General features: G+C 45.1%; 1 protein-coding gene across 2 annotated transcripts in view; it reads right to left on the bottom strand.

Annotated features, from left to right (window-relative positions):
- LOC138472766 (chloride channel protein ClC-Kb-like) overlaps positions 1-17,735 on the bottom strand; it is a 639,821-nt gene that overhangs the window by 266,583 nt on the left and 355,503 nt on the right. The gene's annotated exons all lie outside the window — the stretch shown is intronic.

Here is a 17,735-nt window from a genome sequence, read left to right as displayed (position 1 = left end):
AGCATGCTGAGATTACATGCTTTATATTTTAGACCAGTGCATCTAGTGTTAGTTCTAATCACCTTGAGTATCAACAATTTTGTGGAAACATGTCCCATGCATACCTTTTGGGATAAAGATGATATGTTGCTGCAACCGCTGTCTCTTTCTATTAAAATTTAAAACAGAGGTTTTATTCTTCCCATTTCTCACTCCTGACATTATGCAACTAATTAATGTGTCCTTCCTTCTATGAAGGTAAAGGCCTTGATCTACTGAAGCATGTAAATATTATTCCCTCTGAAGACACAAACCACGGATCGCACAGCATAACCCATCTAGCAGTCTATATCCAAATTACCATGCGCGTGCAAACTCCTGTATACTAAAGAGACGCAACAATGTCAGGGTTATTTAGAGTACCAGTCAGGCTTCTGACCAGTCACAAAGATCAGATACTGAAGACCACAAAGCATCTGGAATTCTCCTCCCTTCTGCCTTCAACTACGCGGTTGGCCACAACCTCTAATTATGTGACAGAGAGAATAGGTGGAGAGATCAATCTCTGCCCTAAAATGGATCCAACCATTCCTCCAAAACCAGAGCACACAAATGAGAAAATCATGCCACAATAATGAAGGATAATTTATTGAACTATGGAATGCAGACCAGGGATGGGCAATATTCACTCAGATAAAATAATAGGCCTGTGGGTTCACTATATTTTTGGATGTGCACTCTCTTTTTATCCCCGCCCTCCTCCCTCACAGCTGCTATAGGAAAGGGGTTTCAGGCGTGGTGGTCTGCACGTGATGAAACAGGATATATGCCCTGGGATCACACCTAGAGACCATAACCTGAGCTACTTGAGGAATAGACTGGTGAAACGTGCTGCCACCTAATCCTCACAGAATGAGACAAGGAGAACTCAGACCCATCAATGATATGCATTGCTGAAACACATGCCGTAAACGTGATAGGCAGCGATGACAGAAATTAGTGCAGAGCCAGCAAGTACATACACATTGGGCAGCTACATGATCAAGAGAAAGAAGTTAGCAACATCTTCAAAATGTAAATTCATAAAAGCAATTGTCTCAACTTTGGCTCTGAGACGACAAACCAGAGAACAGGAAAATGCAAAGCGGATCACTGTGGCAAATGTGGTCAAGCCTCCAATCTCTGGGGTTGATCATGTGGGTGACAGGCAAATACAAATTGGAACAATCTCATCCGCAAGTCCCTCACTGGCAAGCCTCCTCTCACTCTGTGGCAACCATAATGAACTGAGGGCAGAGTATTAACAGAATGAAGAGGGGAACTAAACATAACAGTTCATGGTGATGTATACCACCTGTAAGGGTGTCCCTAAAAGCGGTCACACCAGAATAAATACACCCCGCTGGGGAAATAAGGATCTTGTAAGGATAACAAGTTTAATCTTACAAATGAGGATGATAGCACAGGACTCTGCTGCCTGAACGTTCTTCTCCTGTCCCTTTTCCCGTTCCTTCCTCCAAAGTGGTTTCAAGCAGGAGTTTTTATAGGTCCAGCTTGTCATATTGATGTCACTTTTACAACACACTCCCACACGGAATTGGATTATGACTTCAGCCCAATCCGTCCTTCTTCCATAATAGGGATACTTGAAGGCCTTCTTTCTTAGTTATCGCTGGTTTTGTCAGGGCATGCTGTGCTACTTTTTGCTAGCTATGCACAAACACATTGCTGCTCGTGCTTTTCCCCATTTTGCTAACTATGCAAAAACACATTGCCGCTCATGCTGTCCTCCATTTTGCTACCTATGCAAAAACACATTGCAGCTCTACAGACTTTTACCAACCTTGAGAGCTAGCCCAAGGAAAACTCCTAAAACATTATTATCCATTTACAAACATATTTCATCCAGTCAACCCACATTGCACTCGTCCTGCCCGCGTTATCTGAGTCCGCTGTTTCCTCCCCAATTTAGATCATCATTTGTCCCATTCTGCACTTTGCCACACAACACAGGCAAGCCCTATTTAGTCACATGTTTTACCCACTCCCCATTGCCCTGTGATTAACCCCATGGACCCTTGATGGACAGTGGACACATAGTGAGTCAGTTTGTGCTTCGGCCATAGTGAGGAAAACCGCCTGTTGTCATATTTATGATCCCACAGGTTGCATTCCTTCTGGAGAGCATGGGAGTTTGGAGCCTCAGTTTTTCCAAGGCCTGTGCATCCATTCTCCTGCGAGTTTGAGCAAGTCCATTCTTTCTGCATACTCAGCACCTGCAGCCTATTACCTCAACTACCACTACCATATATATATCGGACATCACAAATCTATCCAACTAATACTTAATTGCACCTATATATCATACCGTAGACCATAACTAAATTCTTCTGTGCTTGCCTAGGTCTATGTGTATGTGATTATGCTTGCATAAGAGAGCCCTCCTAGTGCCCCTCCTCCCCCTTAGTCTGTTATAGTGCCTTAAAGATGTCTCACCTAACTCTAAAGTGCTAGGGGGTGCGGGAGGACCCTGGTTCCTTCCCAACATTCCCCCCTTCCGTTACTTCTACAGTAAAAAACTCATCCCCATCCAACATATCTACCACCCCAAAAGTATCAGTTTGAGTTTTGCTGCTTATTGTATAGCAAAGTGCATTAGAACCCCCAATTGATACCATCATCTTTGCACTACTAGGTACTAGATTGGCACAACATCGGAGGCCCAATTGGCACATGCAGAAGAGACACAAGAAGAACACGATAACAGGCACCAGTATGTTTACTGCTGCCCCCAGCCATGACGGGACCCAATCAAAGGCAAGCGATTGATAATCGGTGTTCTGAACTCCCCCTTCTTTCTTCATTTGAACCCGTAGATTGTGCACCTCCTCGATGATGTGGGATAGTGAACCATTCTCGGAATCCTCCAGGGGTACAAAAGTGCAGCAGCTGCTTCAACTTTTTTACACACTCCTCCTTCTATGGCTGTTAATAGATCCAGCATATAGCGCTTCTGCATCGCCATGAGTCAACGTACAGAGCTCTACTTTGATGGCGTTGAACCCATTCTCTGTATCATTGGCAAGCTGGACTAGCTCCCATCGGATGATTTGAACCCAATTGGCGTTAGCAGCTGCTTGTACCCCAGGAGCCAAAAAAGATTAAAAGAAAGTATCTGCTGATCTAAAAAGTCGAAACTCGTCTGGTATCCCTCTGAGCTATGCAGACAAGTCTTTTGAGATAAAGTTTGATCCCTGCTTTCTTTTCAGCTGATGAAATCGTTCTTTTTCTGGCAGAATACAAAATTCTTGTGTGATCTGTAAGTCTCTTTGTGCTTATTTAGGTGCTGGAGTGGTTTTTGGCACCTTGACAGGCAGTTCTTTTCCCTTCAGGTGTTCTTCCGGGATTACTAGTAGTGCTGAGTGCAGGGTGGCCAGTGAACACTTGCCCCTCCATGATGACAGGAGGTGCAAGTAGGCTTGTCGGCCACAAACCCATTTGACATGTAGGACTACCAGTATTTCTTTCATTTCAGATCAAGTCAAGCATTGGGGGGGAGGTTTAGGAACAAGGAAGAAGAAAATTCAGCGAACGATCCATGTGAACTATTACCACCACCTACGTTATATGTTGGGGGACCAGATTCTGATTAAAAACTTCACCTGGAAGTGGCATGAGCCTCGATTCAATGGCCCATTCCTTGTTTATCAAGTTTCCCCTTCTGCTGTTAAAGTTTCTGGAAGACAAGCTTTGTTGCATTTGATCAATGTGAAGATTTATAAAGGCGAGACCTCACTCCCACCGTTGCTGATCCAGAAGCAAGACAAGAAGAATTTCTGCATGTGCAGACCCGATCGATGACTAAGAAGAAGGACGATAAAGCAAGTGATTAACACTTACTTTATTTGGACTGGAATTCAATAGACACTCCTTGTATATTTTAGTAGGAAGTGCAAGGACTTGCAGAGAAATTCCAGAGTTTGAAATTAACTTTTAGAAATATATTGAAGTAGTGAATAATGCATCAGAATTATGCCTAAATGTCAGTTTATGATCAGAAATTGGGAGAGAGTTCAATATCCAGATTCATCCCATGGAGAATATCTGTTTTAAGTGATAACAATACACAATACCTGCCAATAGTGATGTTCATCGGCTTGTGGTTGCTTTCTTGGTGTTCATACTTCAATTATAACCTGCTCTTGTTAGAACAAACATTAATATTCACCCTTTTTTACAGGATCCTAAACATGGTCCAGTGATAAGAAGACTCCTTATTGGTATAATTGAACAAATTGTACAGTTACAAATGTAAAAGAAACTCAATGACTGTATTAAAAATGATTGAGGGAGACGACACGATTATAGAGAGAGCACAAGTTCAGCAAGCAGTGGGATGGCATGAGAAATGGTTGTCCAGATTTCGATGCATAATATACATTTGCATGATTGTTCTAGTTATTTTTTTATTCCTTATTTTCCACAGTCTCTATTATCTTATTGGTTCTACCGAAGAAAGAGTTCCTATGATTTTCCCCACTATGAGTATGAATGATGACAATTTCTTTGATCTCTATTTGTATGATAGGAGACATAAATAAAAGAGATGCAGAGGAAGATAATGAAGGGATCAATACCTATCTAGATAATTCAGCTCACCTGGGGAATAACATGTGGTGCTAGCACATGAGGAAGGTGGGGGAAATAGCATCTGATGAGAGTTACTATGTCTGCTCTCTCATCCCCTATGCCATGAATACAGTGAGGACTTTCATTTCGAAGGAGGTATAAGCATACGATGCGAAATGCCTCTGCCATCTTCCAGCATGTACTACTCAGGGACAGTTCCAAGGAAGCTGGGCGACCTTGCGATGGAGATCCAGATGGTTGTTTCCATACCAGGATGACTATATCAAGACCCTACGAGTGGAGAAGGAGCCTTGATGGACAGACAAAATGCTTGTGTGTCCTGCTGCAGGACAGTACAAGGTGATTGCTGAAGAAATTAAGAGAATTAACTGTTCTGATGTGATAGAAATAGCAGGATTGCCTGGATGTTGGGAATGATCACAACTATTAATCTATGGACGAGTGCATACCAAGAAGGGATGGGAAGATGGAATGATGTCCTGTGCAGCTCCTCTGCTGAAAATGGAATACGTTAAAGAAGTGCAGAGATGAATGATGGATGCTTAAAGTCATGGCCAAGGACTCCAAGTTACTGAAATGGGTAAAAGACGAATCAGGCCCACTAGTTGTAATCCCATTGGTTAATGCAACAATATATTTCCAAAGCCGTGGAAGGAACCATGTGGGACATAACAAAGGATTCAAAACCACAATTGACTTTCCCGGAATGAGAAAAGGGACAGCTGTCCTTATGGATCAATATTGGGCTTGTGGAATATTGAATGAATTCAAAATGTGTAGCACGTCGTCACCAACATAGAGTAGAAGGTGTGATCTTAGTTTTCTTGGGGTTGTTATATCCTTGCAGTCCATGGCCATCTCAAATTTCTGAAACCAGATCATCTACCGGGGCCCCACTGATGATGGATCTGTGTATGGATCAAAAGGCCCCAGCACTGTTGTGGCACCCCCCTGGTGTACCCTACTGGGAGAGCCAGTGGGGAGAAATGCTTGAGGAAGGCCATGCATGGGGCCTGATAACACGCAGTGCCAGCAGCGCGCACAGAGACACGGCCCACCCGTTGCTCGTTGGGCCATAAACTGCCAGGCTTCTGGCAGGGCGGATGCTTTGTTCAGAACGCCACACGTGACCATGCATGCAGGGCATGAGGCGGATATATCACACACTTCCCCTATACTGACATCATTTAGTTGCATGTAGAACCTTTCCCAATCAGCACGAAACAATACAATTCATCACATTTCATTTGAGACAGCCACGGAAGGAGCAATACAGAATTTCATTAAGACTAACGGCCCCCACAGCATTGCAACAAGAGATGAAGTAATCCATTTAGTTAACCTTTTTTAATAGGAAAAGAAAGCTCTCTGAAAATTCTCCAATGTAATCCCGCTTCGTTATACTTATTTATAAACTTCACTGTTCATTTACGAAAGTGCACTGTGCATTAGTTATTACTCAAACACGAAGGTGCAAGTCGATAGAAGAGTTTGAACTTTGTTTACTTGTGAAAGGAGGAGGCACGCTGACTATGCAGAGGTGGCACACTTACCGTTATGTGGAGTGCAGTACTGAACACAAAAACGTCCATTAACATAGACACGTTTATGGACGGAAATAAACAGCAGCAGCACGTTAGATCTCCCCTGGGACCGTAGTCCCCATTGCCCCCAACCTCCAGCTATTGAAGCTTGCAAAAAGCATAAGATCAGTGCCTGCAAGAGCAGCCTAACACTGTACTCAGTGAAACACCCTGTGAAGAAGATCAGGTTGAAATCTCCAGTCTGGGCAATTGTCTATTAACATTGTGAATTCAAATATGTTCTAAAAAAAATAACAAAATATACCTTCTCCTGGCTGTTGCCTGCCTGATCCTTCCTTCTGAAGCTCCCCCTCCAAGTTCCTGCACTGGGTGGGGCCCCACACGGTGATGTCACTGTGTGGTTTCGTCTTCCTTCTCAGCCTCTGAGCATTGACCCTCCTCCTTGGAGGCGGGTCAATGCTCAGAGTGTGACTGACCCTCCCTCAGCTCCCTGTCCTGTCTCTTGCACTGGGCAATGCAGTGGCGCGGGGGGTGCTGGTAATGACTGGGAGGAAGGGCCATGAGAGCCTTTGGGGTTCATGAGAACCAGGCCACCATTCACAGCTGCGGTGGAGTGATTAGCAAGGATGGGAAAGAGCAGAGTTTTGAGCATTTTCTGGAACTTAAGGAGGTCCGGCTGGAATCTGAGAAGGGCAGGGAGGCCGTTCCAACCAGTCGTGGAGAGAGATCTGCCCCCACTCTCTGCTTAGAGAAACGTTTGACAGTCAAGAGAGTTGGAATTAGAGGAGCGTAGGGCTCTTGCAGGGGAGTATTTTGAGAGGGAAAGGTGGAGATAGTGTGGTCCCAGGCCCCAGAAGGTCTTGTGGATGATGCAGAGGTTCTTCAATTTGATCCTTGAAGCCACCGGGAGCAAGTGAAGCGATTTTAGGGTTGGAGAGAAACAGTCCCTGGGCTTCAGGCCAAGGATCAATCTTGCAGCCTTATTCTGAATTAGCTGGATGGGGTGAAGAGAGGGAGATTGAGAAAGAGGCTGTTTAAGTAGTCCAGACCGGAAAGAAACATAGTTCTGGAGACATTGAGCTTCTGGGGGAAGGTGAGAAAAGGAGGAATGGGAGGTGGAGCTGGTGGTGGGACTTTTTTATAAGGTCCATGATGTGAGGGGTGAAGGAGAGAGCGGAGTCAGAGATGACCCTGAGGTTTTTGGCCTCACAGGATGGTGGGAGTAAAGGGCCCAAGGAGGGTGGCCACAGGGTAGGAGGAAAAAAGGGCACAGGTATCCCGATTAGAAGGATCTCCATCTTACTGGCATTAAGGCAGAGATTGTTCGCTGCACACATGTCCGAATGGAGGGCAGACAGTCGGGATGAGAGGAGTAGGAAGAGGGGGATGTAGAGGGAAGTTTGAAGGAAAGCTTTGTGTCATCGGCATAACACTGGAAATGAGGATAGAAGAAGATGATCAGATGAGCAAGAGGGACGAGATAGATATTGAAGATCCAGGGTGATCGGATAGAGCCCTTGGGGACACCACAGGTAGAGAGTGTGGTGGAGGAGGAGAAAGGGCCCGATTGCAACTGGGAAGGGTGATTGGTGAAGAAAGAGATCAGCCAGTCCAGTGCGCGGTTAGAGATGCTGAAGGTGTTACAGTGTCATTTTATGAGGATGGAATGGTTGACCATGTCATGAGCAGAGGAAAGATTGAGGAGAATGAAAACAGCAGGAGATTTGGAGTCAAGATTTGCAAGCATGGTTTCACAGGTGTTCAGGAGAGCAGTTTCCGTGCCCGAAATACAGATTGGTGGTCATGAAGGCAGCCAACAAGATCAGTGTGGGGGAGAGTCAACTTTTCCAAGAGTTTACCCAGGAAGGGGGTAACAGAGATAGAGTGATAGTTAGTCGGGCAGGTGGGGTCAGCAGACAGCTTTTTTAAGAGAGGGTGCACAAGGGAGGGGAAAAACCAGAGGCAAAGGAGTAGTTACAGAAGTCTGCAAGGTCCAGGCAATAAAGGGGATGTTATCCTTAATGGTCATGGAGAAGCAGGGGGGCCACCTGTTTGGAGGAGGCCTTTATAGAGCGGACCACTTTAGAGACCTTGTCCGGTGTTATGGTCAGGAGGGAGGAAAGTGAAGGAGGGCCAAGTGAGGCAGGGAAGTAGGAGGGGGAGAAGAGATGCAGGTGGAGGAGAGTGAGGACAGGATGGCCTCAGTTTTGGATGTGAAGTGGGAGGCCAGGGCAGTGCAGAGGGCCTGGGAACACATGAGAGAGGTGGAAACTGCAAGTGGATTGGCAAGTTCCTTGTAGATTTTAAAAAGTGTGGCTGTGTTGGTAGAGGGTCCAGCGATGCAGGCTTTGATGTGGGCCTGCTTTTTGGAGTGGATAGAGAAGCGATATTGCCTTTGGAGCAAGCAGCAAGTCAGTTTGTCAGAGGATGAGCCCAAGGTCTGCCACTTCTGTTCAGCAACCTGCGTTTCAGAGATGCTAGATCGGAGATGTACCAGCTGTTCTTGGTGGCAGGTTTTAGACAGATCCTCATGGCAGGGGCACGGATGTCGAAAGTGTTGGAGATGGCAAGATGCAGATTACCAAGGATAGAGTCAAAGGGAGAGTCAGGAGCGGTAGTGGGAGGAGGGATGAAGGTGGAGACAAATGCAGCAACCGACACTCGCTTCATTGGTCCAATGACAGTGAGGAAGGCTGGCACTGCCATGCGTGGCTCGGATAGAGGGCCAAGGGTCCTCAGATAGAAGGAAAGGAGAGAGTGGTCAAACAAGGAGAGGGCGAAGGTGACTGCATTAGAGATAGGGATGTCACCAGATATGAGAGCATCAAGAGTGTGGCCAGCAGAGTGAGTTAGGCCGGAAGGAAGAATAGTGAGAGAGAGGGAGCCACAGAGGACCCAGAACTGAGAGGTGGATGATTCAGGAGAGTTGAGGTGGATGTTGAACTCACCAAGGAGGAGGAGATTGGAAGAAGAAGTTGAAAGAGATGAGGCAAAGTCGGCCCATTCAGAGAGGAAGAGGGAGATAGGGCCAAGGGGTCTGTAGATAGTGGCACAGGTGAGAGAGAAAGTGGGAGAGATCCCCAGCCTACAGACGAGGCATTCAAAAGAGGAGTAGGATTGAGTAGGAATGATGGCAGCAAGGAACCACTCAGGGAAGATCTGGGCCACTCCACCTCCAGTCCTGTTGGGTCTGAGTTTGGAGAGGGCTTTGTAGCCCTCAGGAAGGAGAGTGTCAAGAGCAATGACAGAGCTGGCATTAAACCACGTCTAGGTAAGAGCAAGGCCGTCCAAGTCAAGGTCTTCGAGAAGGAGACAGATGTCGGAGGAGTGTTTGACAACAAAGCGAGCATTCAGAGTAACTTAGTGAAGCTGGTTACCACCTTTGAAATTTTCAAAGGGGGTGTTCAGGGGCATGGTACTCCATCAGTGCTGGTGAAGAAGTGAGGGGAGGGACGAAGGGGTGGCAGGAGAAGGGAGGACGTTTATGAGAGAAGGCAGGCGCCGGTCAAGAAGGAGAAGAGCAGGTTTAGAACCTTGGGTCATAATTGTGCCATTCTGATAGACATTAATGATGTACCTAGAAGATGAGAAATATGCAAGGAGAACTTTCCACCTAGTGCCACCATTAAAGGGTGAGGAGGAGAAAGGAGAAAGAGTGGAGAACAGATGGGGGGTCCATAGGTTAGGAGAGGGGACAGTGAAGAGGATGTCTGTGAACGTCAGTCTGGAAGTGGCTTTGACGTAGGTGTCAGCGATTCAAAGGCCTGAGTTAGAGTCCAGGAGAGCTTTTATTAGCTTATTTCTTCCGGACTTCGTGAGGGAGGAAGGATATGTGAAAGAATAGCAGTTGGGATAGATAGGAGAGATAGAGAGTGTTGTGGGAATATTGTGGGGGGAGATAGAGAAAGGCAGTGGAGTTGCACAGGAACTCACCATGTGACCTAGCAGCCAGGCAGTCTCAGTGCAGGAGGTGTGCAAGGGAAGACACTCAGTGCACAGATTGAAGAACCCTCCTAGATTAGAATATCCCCAAAAGGCAATAATACAGCACCAAATGGAGGGTCCAACAATTAAAAAAGCACACCTAGATTTGATTTTGCCAAAGAGCACTTATACAGCACAACATGGAGGATGGAGGATGAAACAATTTAAAAAGCACACCTAGATTTGATGTTGCCAAAGAGCACTAATACAGCACAAAAGGGAGGGTACAGATGCTTAAGGCACTCTTAAGGAGGAAACGTGGGGTTTGCGCTAGTAGGCAGTAGAAAGTAGGCTTTTGGTGAGACGTACAGCAGAATCACATGTCAAGTGGGAGGAGGATACAGTTTGCAGTCAGGCTGTGAGACAAGGGGGAGGGGCAGGAATCAGCAGACAACCAGATAGAAGGTTGTGGTCCAGGGGCAGTAGATCCTGTGTGCTTACCGGTGCAAAGTCGTGGTACATTTTCATTGTCCCAAAATGCATTAAGTTTGATCTGTGTGCAGCTCCCTCCAGCTCCGGACAGGTCTAGACAAGGGACTTTGTGTGGGCCTTGGGGCTGGGGTCGGCTCTGTTGCCTGCTGGCTCCCAGTAGGCCAAAGAAATGAAAGGCTGGTCAATCAGGAGCAACACAACTCTGATACTATGGCAACCCTCTGTGGCACTCCAGTGCCAAGGAAGAGGTTGGCCATGATGAAAAATGAGAGAGAAACACAGGGCTGGTACTGCATGCACGTGTGAACGAGGATAAATCTGTGAACATAAGAAGCACTGTGGATGTTGGAAGTCTGCTGCTGCTTTAGGTAAAATTACAGTGAGGCAGCATGCCGCTATGCAAAATGACAACCGGATGGGCTTACCTTCAAGTAATGGCTCTCATGGTCATCCAGTATTCAGCGCACACTGCAGGGATTAGGTCATAGGAGGGGGGAGCCAAGCGACCCTGGCATTTCGTTTTGCAGAGGAAAAAGCAACCCGACAAGATTTGGCAAGAATCAAATCACCTAGATTTGGTAAAATCAAATCTAGGTGTGCTTTCTAATGAACATGCTTGCAGACAAAGTCATAGACCAAAAGGAATGCTCCCCGTTCTCTTGATTTCACACACTCACTTTGCCTTGAGACCTCTTGATAGTCAGACCTCATGAAATGGCATTTGTTTTCTATTAGAAAGCAGCAGGAACATAGAGAGAGAGCAAGAGAGTTGGAGGCCTGTGAATTAGCCAGGTGGGCAGCCCCACTACTGAGAGTGTCATTGTTGACCACCATTGATTTCTATGGGCTAGCACTCCAAAAATCATTACATTCCTGTTTAATCTGCTTCCTGGTGAATAGACAGGCTGGGAGGTTTGCCCTTACGCTCTTAAATTGTCCTCCTATCTGCTATGCTTAGAGATTACTCACTCTGTAAAAGGAAAATAACTGACAGTCTAATTGCTCAAAGTTTTTGTACAGAGTGGAACAGATACCAAACCGTCTTTTGAGAGACCTCACTAACCAAACAATAGTTTTGGTGACCCTCCCTTGAATTCTGGTGCTATGACCATTACTCATTCAGGCAATCATCACTGCGAGATGCTGTGTATTTCTGCCACCATAGGTATAACATTGGCAATGGCAGATATTTTGGAAATTGGAATCCTACTTCACGCCCAGGCATCTGATCAAAATGAACACCAAAAGCCAATCCAGGCGGCTCAGAGAGAGAGGGCCAGCTTGAAAATCTGAAGCGTTTCTTGGACGAGATTACGGTAATTATTATTATTTTTATTATTTGCTTTTTATAATGCGCAACACACCCATTGGCCTCAGTGCGCAAAAGTAACAGGAGACAAGGGGAAGGAAAGAGCAGCTCAGTATGAAGGCAAAATCATTAGCTGGTAATTGACATATAAATGTGTATCGAGTCCTTGGAGTAGAACAGGAGGCTTTTTACAGCTTTTTTAAAAAACCCGTAAGATTTGGGATGTTCTTTAGTTCTTGCTGGATGGAATTTCAGAGGCTAGATGCACAAATATCAAAGTAGGCGCCTCCAAATGTTTTCAGGTTGAAACGGGGTACCCTTAGATTTCCATGTGTATTCGATCACAGGAGGCGGGTATTTACAATCCTGGTCAGACGCTGCTTTAGGTATATGGGTGCTGTGCCATGTACACAAGTACGTGTGAGTGAAAGGATTTTGTGACTAAGACGATGTTGCACTGGTAACCAGTGCAAGGTTTTTCTTACTGGTGTCACATGTTCATTCTTGGCTAGCCCACATACAGTTCTAACACTGCCATTCTGCGCTATTTGAAGAGTTGTCACGTTGCCTTTCGAGGTTCCAGCTAATAGACCGTTACAGTAGTCGAGTCTTGAATTTACCAAGGCTGTTGCTACTGAAGAGATTCTTTTGTGAGATAAATAGGTTTTAATCTGTCTGATTAATTTGGTTGTCTAAGCACATGCAGCTTTAGTCTGTAGCACGTGTTTTGTCGTGGTGAGGCCTTAGTCTAAGTAGACCCCCAAGGTCTTTTCCCATGAACTGACTTGTATAGTGCAATTCTATATTTCGAATTGGACATACCGGTCATCCAGTTTTTTTATTCTCTGGTTCGTGCCTACAATCAGTAGCTGGGTCTTATTCTTGTTCAAAGCTAACGAATTGACTGTCATCCATTCCTGGATTAAATTGAACACCCCATTTAATTTTACTGCATCCTCATCATAGTTTTCAGTAATGGTGAATGAGGCCCTGAAGGAGGGTCGCTCTCTTTTTGATGCCCAAGGTACAAAGACCACTGCTTCCCAAAAGAAACAACTGTGATAGAGTAATGCAAACAAAGCTGCTGTAGGGGCATCCCATTCATGCACTGCAGAGAGGATCCACAAGAGGTAAAATAACCTGTGGGGAAGAGTAAGGGCTGCCATGTCAAAGCACAGGTCGTAGAGAAGAACAAGGCCAACATAGAGAGAATGTTTGAGGTACTGGTGCTGCATCCATTGGACGACGAGGTATCTGGGAGCTTGAATCCTATGTAAACCACAGGCTTTAGACTGGCAGAGGTTAGCTCTGTCTTGATGAGTACACACAAATCATACAAGTACATGGCAACTTTCTCATTACAATATAGGAGATGGCCCTGCTGACCATGTCCATCTGTTATTATTCCTGGACAAGTAGAACTGATAACACAGATGTTCAAGCCAGTAGTGACAATTCCAAGCCACTAGCAATCATTCCAGAATGTTTACAGGACATCGGAATTGGGCAAGTTCTCCAAAATACAAAGCGGTATTTTGTTCAGTGTGCACATATCCATGCAGTAATTCAAAGAGCATTCTGAGAACCCTGCCTCTTGCAATATGCAATGTGGCAACTCATTTAGCAGCTTGAACAGCACAAAATGGAGACATACGTCACTCAACACCCAGCTGCATGATGTATAGTTTCATGCCACACCTGGACACAAGGAGTGCAAAGTAAATTATTCTAGTGTAGGGCATGGATTCACATTTCAAGAACAAAATGTTCAAGTCAGCCATACATGAAACACTTCATGCTACATGGCTCTGTATGTAAAAGTGAAGGAGGAGCTTTGTGTGTTAAGGTGCATGCAGAGGCGGTTTGATCTGTGATGTACCATCTGTGGAATCAATTTGGCTTTAACACAGATGATGTGGCCAAAGGTTTACTTGGACAGGACATACTTTTGTAATGGAAAAGGAAATTATATTCAAATTAATCTAGAAGGCTGTGCCTCAATGGAAAATAAATGTCTCTTGGAATTTTCACAAAAGGGTTCTCTGTTTTCAGACTTGGGGTTGAAGTGTGCCCCAGCCCCACACTTCTGTCTTGGTTCTTCCTGCTTCCTCTGATGAGGACAGTCTCCCTCGGTCTCACAGGTTGAACAGCATCCATCAATTGGATGAATACTGGATCTCAGAACTGGGCAACTGCCTCCCAAAAGCCCAGAGACTTAGCCAGTGAGGAGGCCACCTCATGGCTTCCACAGGTCTCTTTCTAGAAGTCTCACCACCTCCCCATTACAGGGTTTACACTGCTCAACAAACCAATCTTAATGTCTTCCTCAATGAGGAGGGAATATGACTTATGCCCTCTCTCCTTTCCAACCCAGTCCTGTGCTCCACCTGCACTTGCTCACCCAGCACATGCTAGATCCTCCACCCCTCCTAGGATCACCCCTCTTTGACTTAGAGTTGGCCTCTGCCTCCATTCTCTGGAATTTCAACCTCTTCAGGGCCAGACTTGCCCTTTTCAGTGTCGAGGAAAAGGATCGCTCACACCTCTGGTGGATTGGTGAACACTTAATTAGTAGAAAGCAGTGACAGCACGAATCCAACAGCAACACAAGATTCAAAGTTCAGAGCTTCCCGTCCCCTTTCCTTCGAACACACCCGGCCTTTATACCCACCAGGGCTCTAGCTTTTGAATGTAATGGGCGTTCCCCAACAGGTCAGGTTTGCACACTAAATTCATCCTGCTAGCAAAGAACACAGCCCCATTCTATCAGCCGTTGACACCAGCTGTGTTCTTTCATGCAAGCCAGTGTTATCAGTGAGGTCACCCTGTTGCAACTCAGTTAGTCAAGGTGCCTATACTCCTTAAAGATTCACATAGGCTTTGAGGCACGCAAGAGCGTTGGCGATGTGACGACTTTCGCTTCCCTGTGCTGCTTTTCGTAAGAAAGGGAGAGTCTAGATCTCGCTTGCATATGCCAGAAGGGAAACACGTCAGAAGCGAGAGATGAGAAAGCGAGCATTCCAACAAGCTAGGCGGGAGGCTTTCATTGCAAAGACAGGCACAGCACATCCTACATCCAACAGTCTCTGCCTCACAAAAGCAGGAAACGTTGTTTAAACATGGCAGGTTGCAGGGCCTAGTTGCTATAATACTGCCAATGTTTCCTCCACATCAGCAAACTATATCCCAGCATCCTCTCTGCGCTTGATGTTCCTCCACTCCTATTTGCTCCTCTCACCTTCCTTTGCCTGATATTCCTCCTCTCCTCCTTTACAGTTTTTGCCCTCATACATTCCCACCTTCTCTACCTTCACCAGTCTCTGGCCTCCTACTCCTTTCTCTCCAACTTTCTCCTCCAACCACCTACAAAAGTAGTCCTAATCTGCCCCCAAACAACCACATCCTCCTCACAATTTGCATTCTTTGTATAGGGGCAAAACGGTTTAGCCCCACCTCCCATGACCTCCTCCGAACAATAGGTCACATATTGATGGGAATTTGGATAGGACTTGTTTAATGATGTATTACTTTCATAACATGGCATTGGTCCTGCCACTCCTTTGGCTCCCCTATGGCTGCCTGCAGACCTGCAGGCAAGGCTAATGTCTCAGCTGTGCGTCTTCTTGGTTCTAAATGCAGCAGATGTGTGGCTGCGAGCAAGCCCTGGTGAGTGGTGCTACATGGAGCAACACCAATCTCCAGCTCCCGGTCTGCACAACACAAGTGAGGAACTTTTTTTGTGGCCATTTGTAAACTGCTACTAAGATTCTACCTGGCCTCACCCAGTTCTATATCATGAACCCATAGTGCTTGCGCAGAGGTGGTTAGTAACATAGGCCTTTTAAATGGACAGCACGCGTGTGTGGTAGCATGTAATGAGCATGTGTCTCCTTACTAGGATATGGTGTGGTTGGCCAGGGGAACCTCCCCACAGCAACCATGGATATAGCTTCATGCATTGGGTGGTGGAACCCTTGGACACCCCAACCATCACCCAAGGGGATAGTCAGGGTATTACAGAAACCTGTAGTCTCGATGAGCGCAGGCCTGAATCGATACATTCCAGAGCGTGTACATTGGTCTATGAAGTTAGTGGCAATCACATTTATCACAATGCGTAATCTGGTGGTAGCCAAGATAACAAAACCCATGCAACATGAAGTGTGTCAACAGTCCAAAGGCACGGCATCCTGGGAAATTTCATTGGGTATAAATGTGTTGCATCTCTAGGCTCAATGGCCAGTGGAATGAGTGGGTGAGGGATGGTGGTGGTGGAGTGCCAATGGATGGTACCGTGGTACTACTGCTAAAGCAGGAACCACTGCATGTAGCCAAGTTCGCCATTGGGGTGAGAATGTATTTCCTGTACAGAAGCCACCATTCCTCACAATGTATGACCACTTGCTCTAGGCCGAGTGTATGCTGGTAGTAAGCATGTCATAGCAAATCTTGGAAACTAGGGAAGTGTGACCACCCACCCACAAGGCCATATGCATTGCAAAGACATTATTGCCTTTAAACATGCCTTGCTATACCAGGTTATGGTCAAATAGGTGGTGTCACATTCGTCTGCCACACAGCGTCTCTGACGGCCACCTGCACCAGCCCGCCCAAATTATATTTATTTTTATTTATTCTTGTTTTTAATCATTTATGATTTTTACAAGATTGTTTATACAAAAGCATTTTTACACATTGATTCAGGATACACTATTTTACACAGAATTAGATATAAAAGATTTTTACATTTTCTTCTTGTTAACGAATAAATTCATCAAGTGCCCATTCATGGTATTTAGTTAATCATCTGATATCATAGGTAAGCAAAGATTATTCACAAAATTTGCAGAGGCAATGAGTAAACTCATTAGTTGAGTTTAGTAAAAAAGACCATCTCAAACTAGGATGGACATTAGCAACAGTAGATAGATGTTTTTTATACATGTTATTTCTGATTGAACTTAGTGCGGAACATTCAACAATTAAATGTTCTAAGGTTTCTTTTTGTAACATATTGTTACAAAATCTGCAAAAGTTATCTGAAACAACAATTTGCCTTTGTTGTGCTAAGATATCTCGTGTAGGCCACAAATTAAAGCGCAATCTCATAATTGCTATACGGATATGTGGTGAGGGCGATTTAATCAAATCATTCACAACAGTTCCCATTTTTTTGTCTGGGAATATATGGCTGTTAAAGTGTTTATAACCTAAACAAAGATCGCGATTAAGCAGCCAGTCTCGAAGAAAGATCTTTTTCTTAGCTCGTTCAGGATTTTGAATTAAAGTCTCAACATTTACATCTGCTGTAGCCAGAATTCGATACACATAGGTGGTCCATTTTAAAACAAAACAGTGATTAGATGAGAACAGATAGTCAGACAAGATGGCTATAACAGTATCAGCAGTATATTTACCAAGCATTTTCTAAATAGAGCACAAAGTTGCCATTGGTATCTGGCGTTGAGTGACGTGAGACCCAATTCATATCTAATGCACGAGATCGGGGTTGATTGAGGTAAATGCAATAGGCTTTTCCAGTATTTAGCTTCCAGTCTGTCTAGATGTTTAACGTCAGTGATATCTCGAGCTTCAAGTCCGTAGAGAAGGGTTGGAGTTACTTTTTGTAACCAATAATATAATGCAGGCTTGATGGAGAATTTACCGTATTTATAAAGAATTACTTTTGTTTGGGAAATTGCAACCATCAGTTTGTTTTGCTGTGACTGCAGATGTTCAATAGTCATTAGATTTGATTCAAACTGAGTTCCCAAATATTTATAGTTGGTTACAATATCTAAAGCAATGTCTTTGACCATCCATACAAACTTTGATCT

The sequence above is a fragment of the Ambystoma mexicanum genome, chromosome 8 (genome assembly GCF_040938575.1).
Source record: "Ambystoma mexicanum isolate Mex_15411 chromosome 8, UKY_AmexF1_1, whole genome shotgun sequence".
NCBI classification, from domain to species: domain Eukaryota; kingdom Metazoa; phylum Chordata; class Amphibia; order Caudata; family Ambystomatidae; genus Ambystoma; species Ambystoma mexicanum.
The sequence above is the reverse complement of the archived record's forward strand: the minus strand, read 5'-3'. Positions and strand labels throughout refer to the sequence as shown.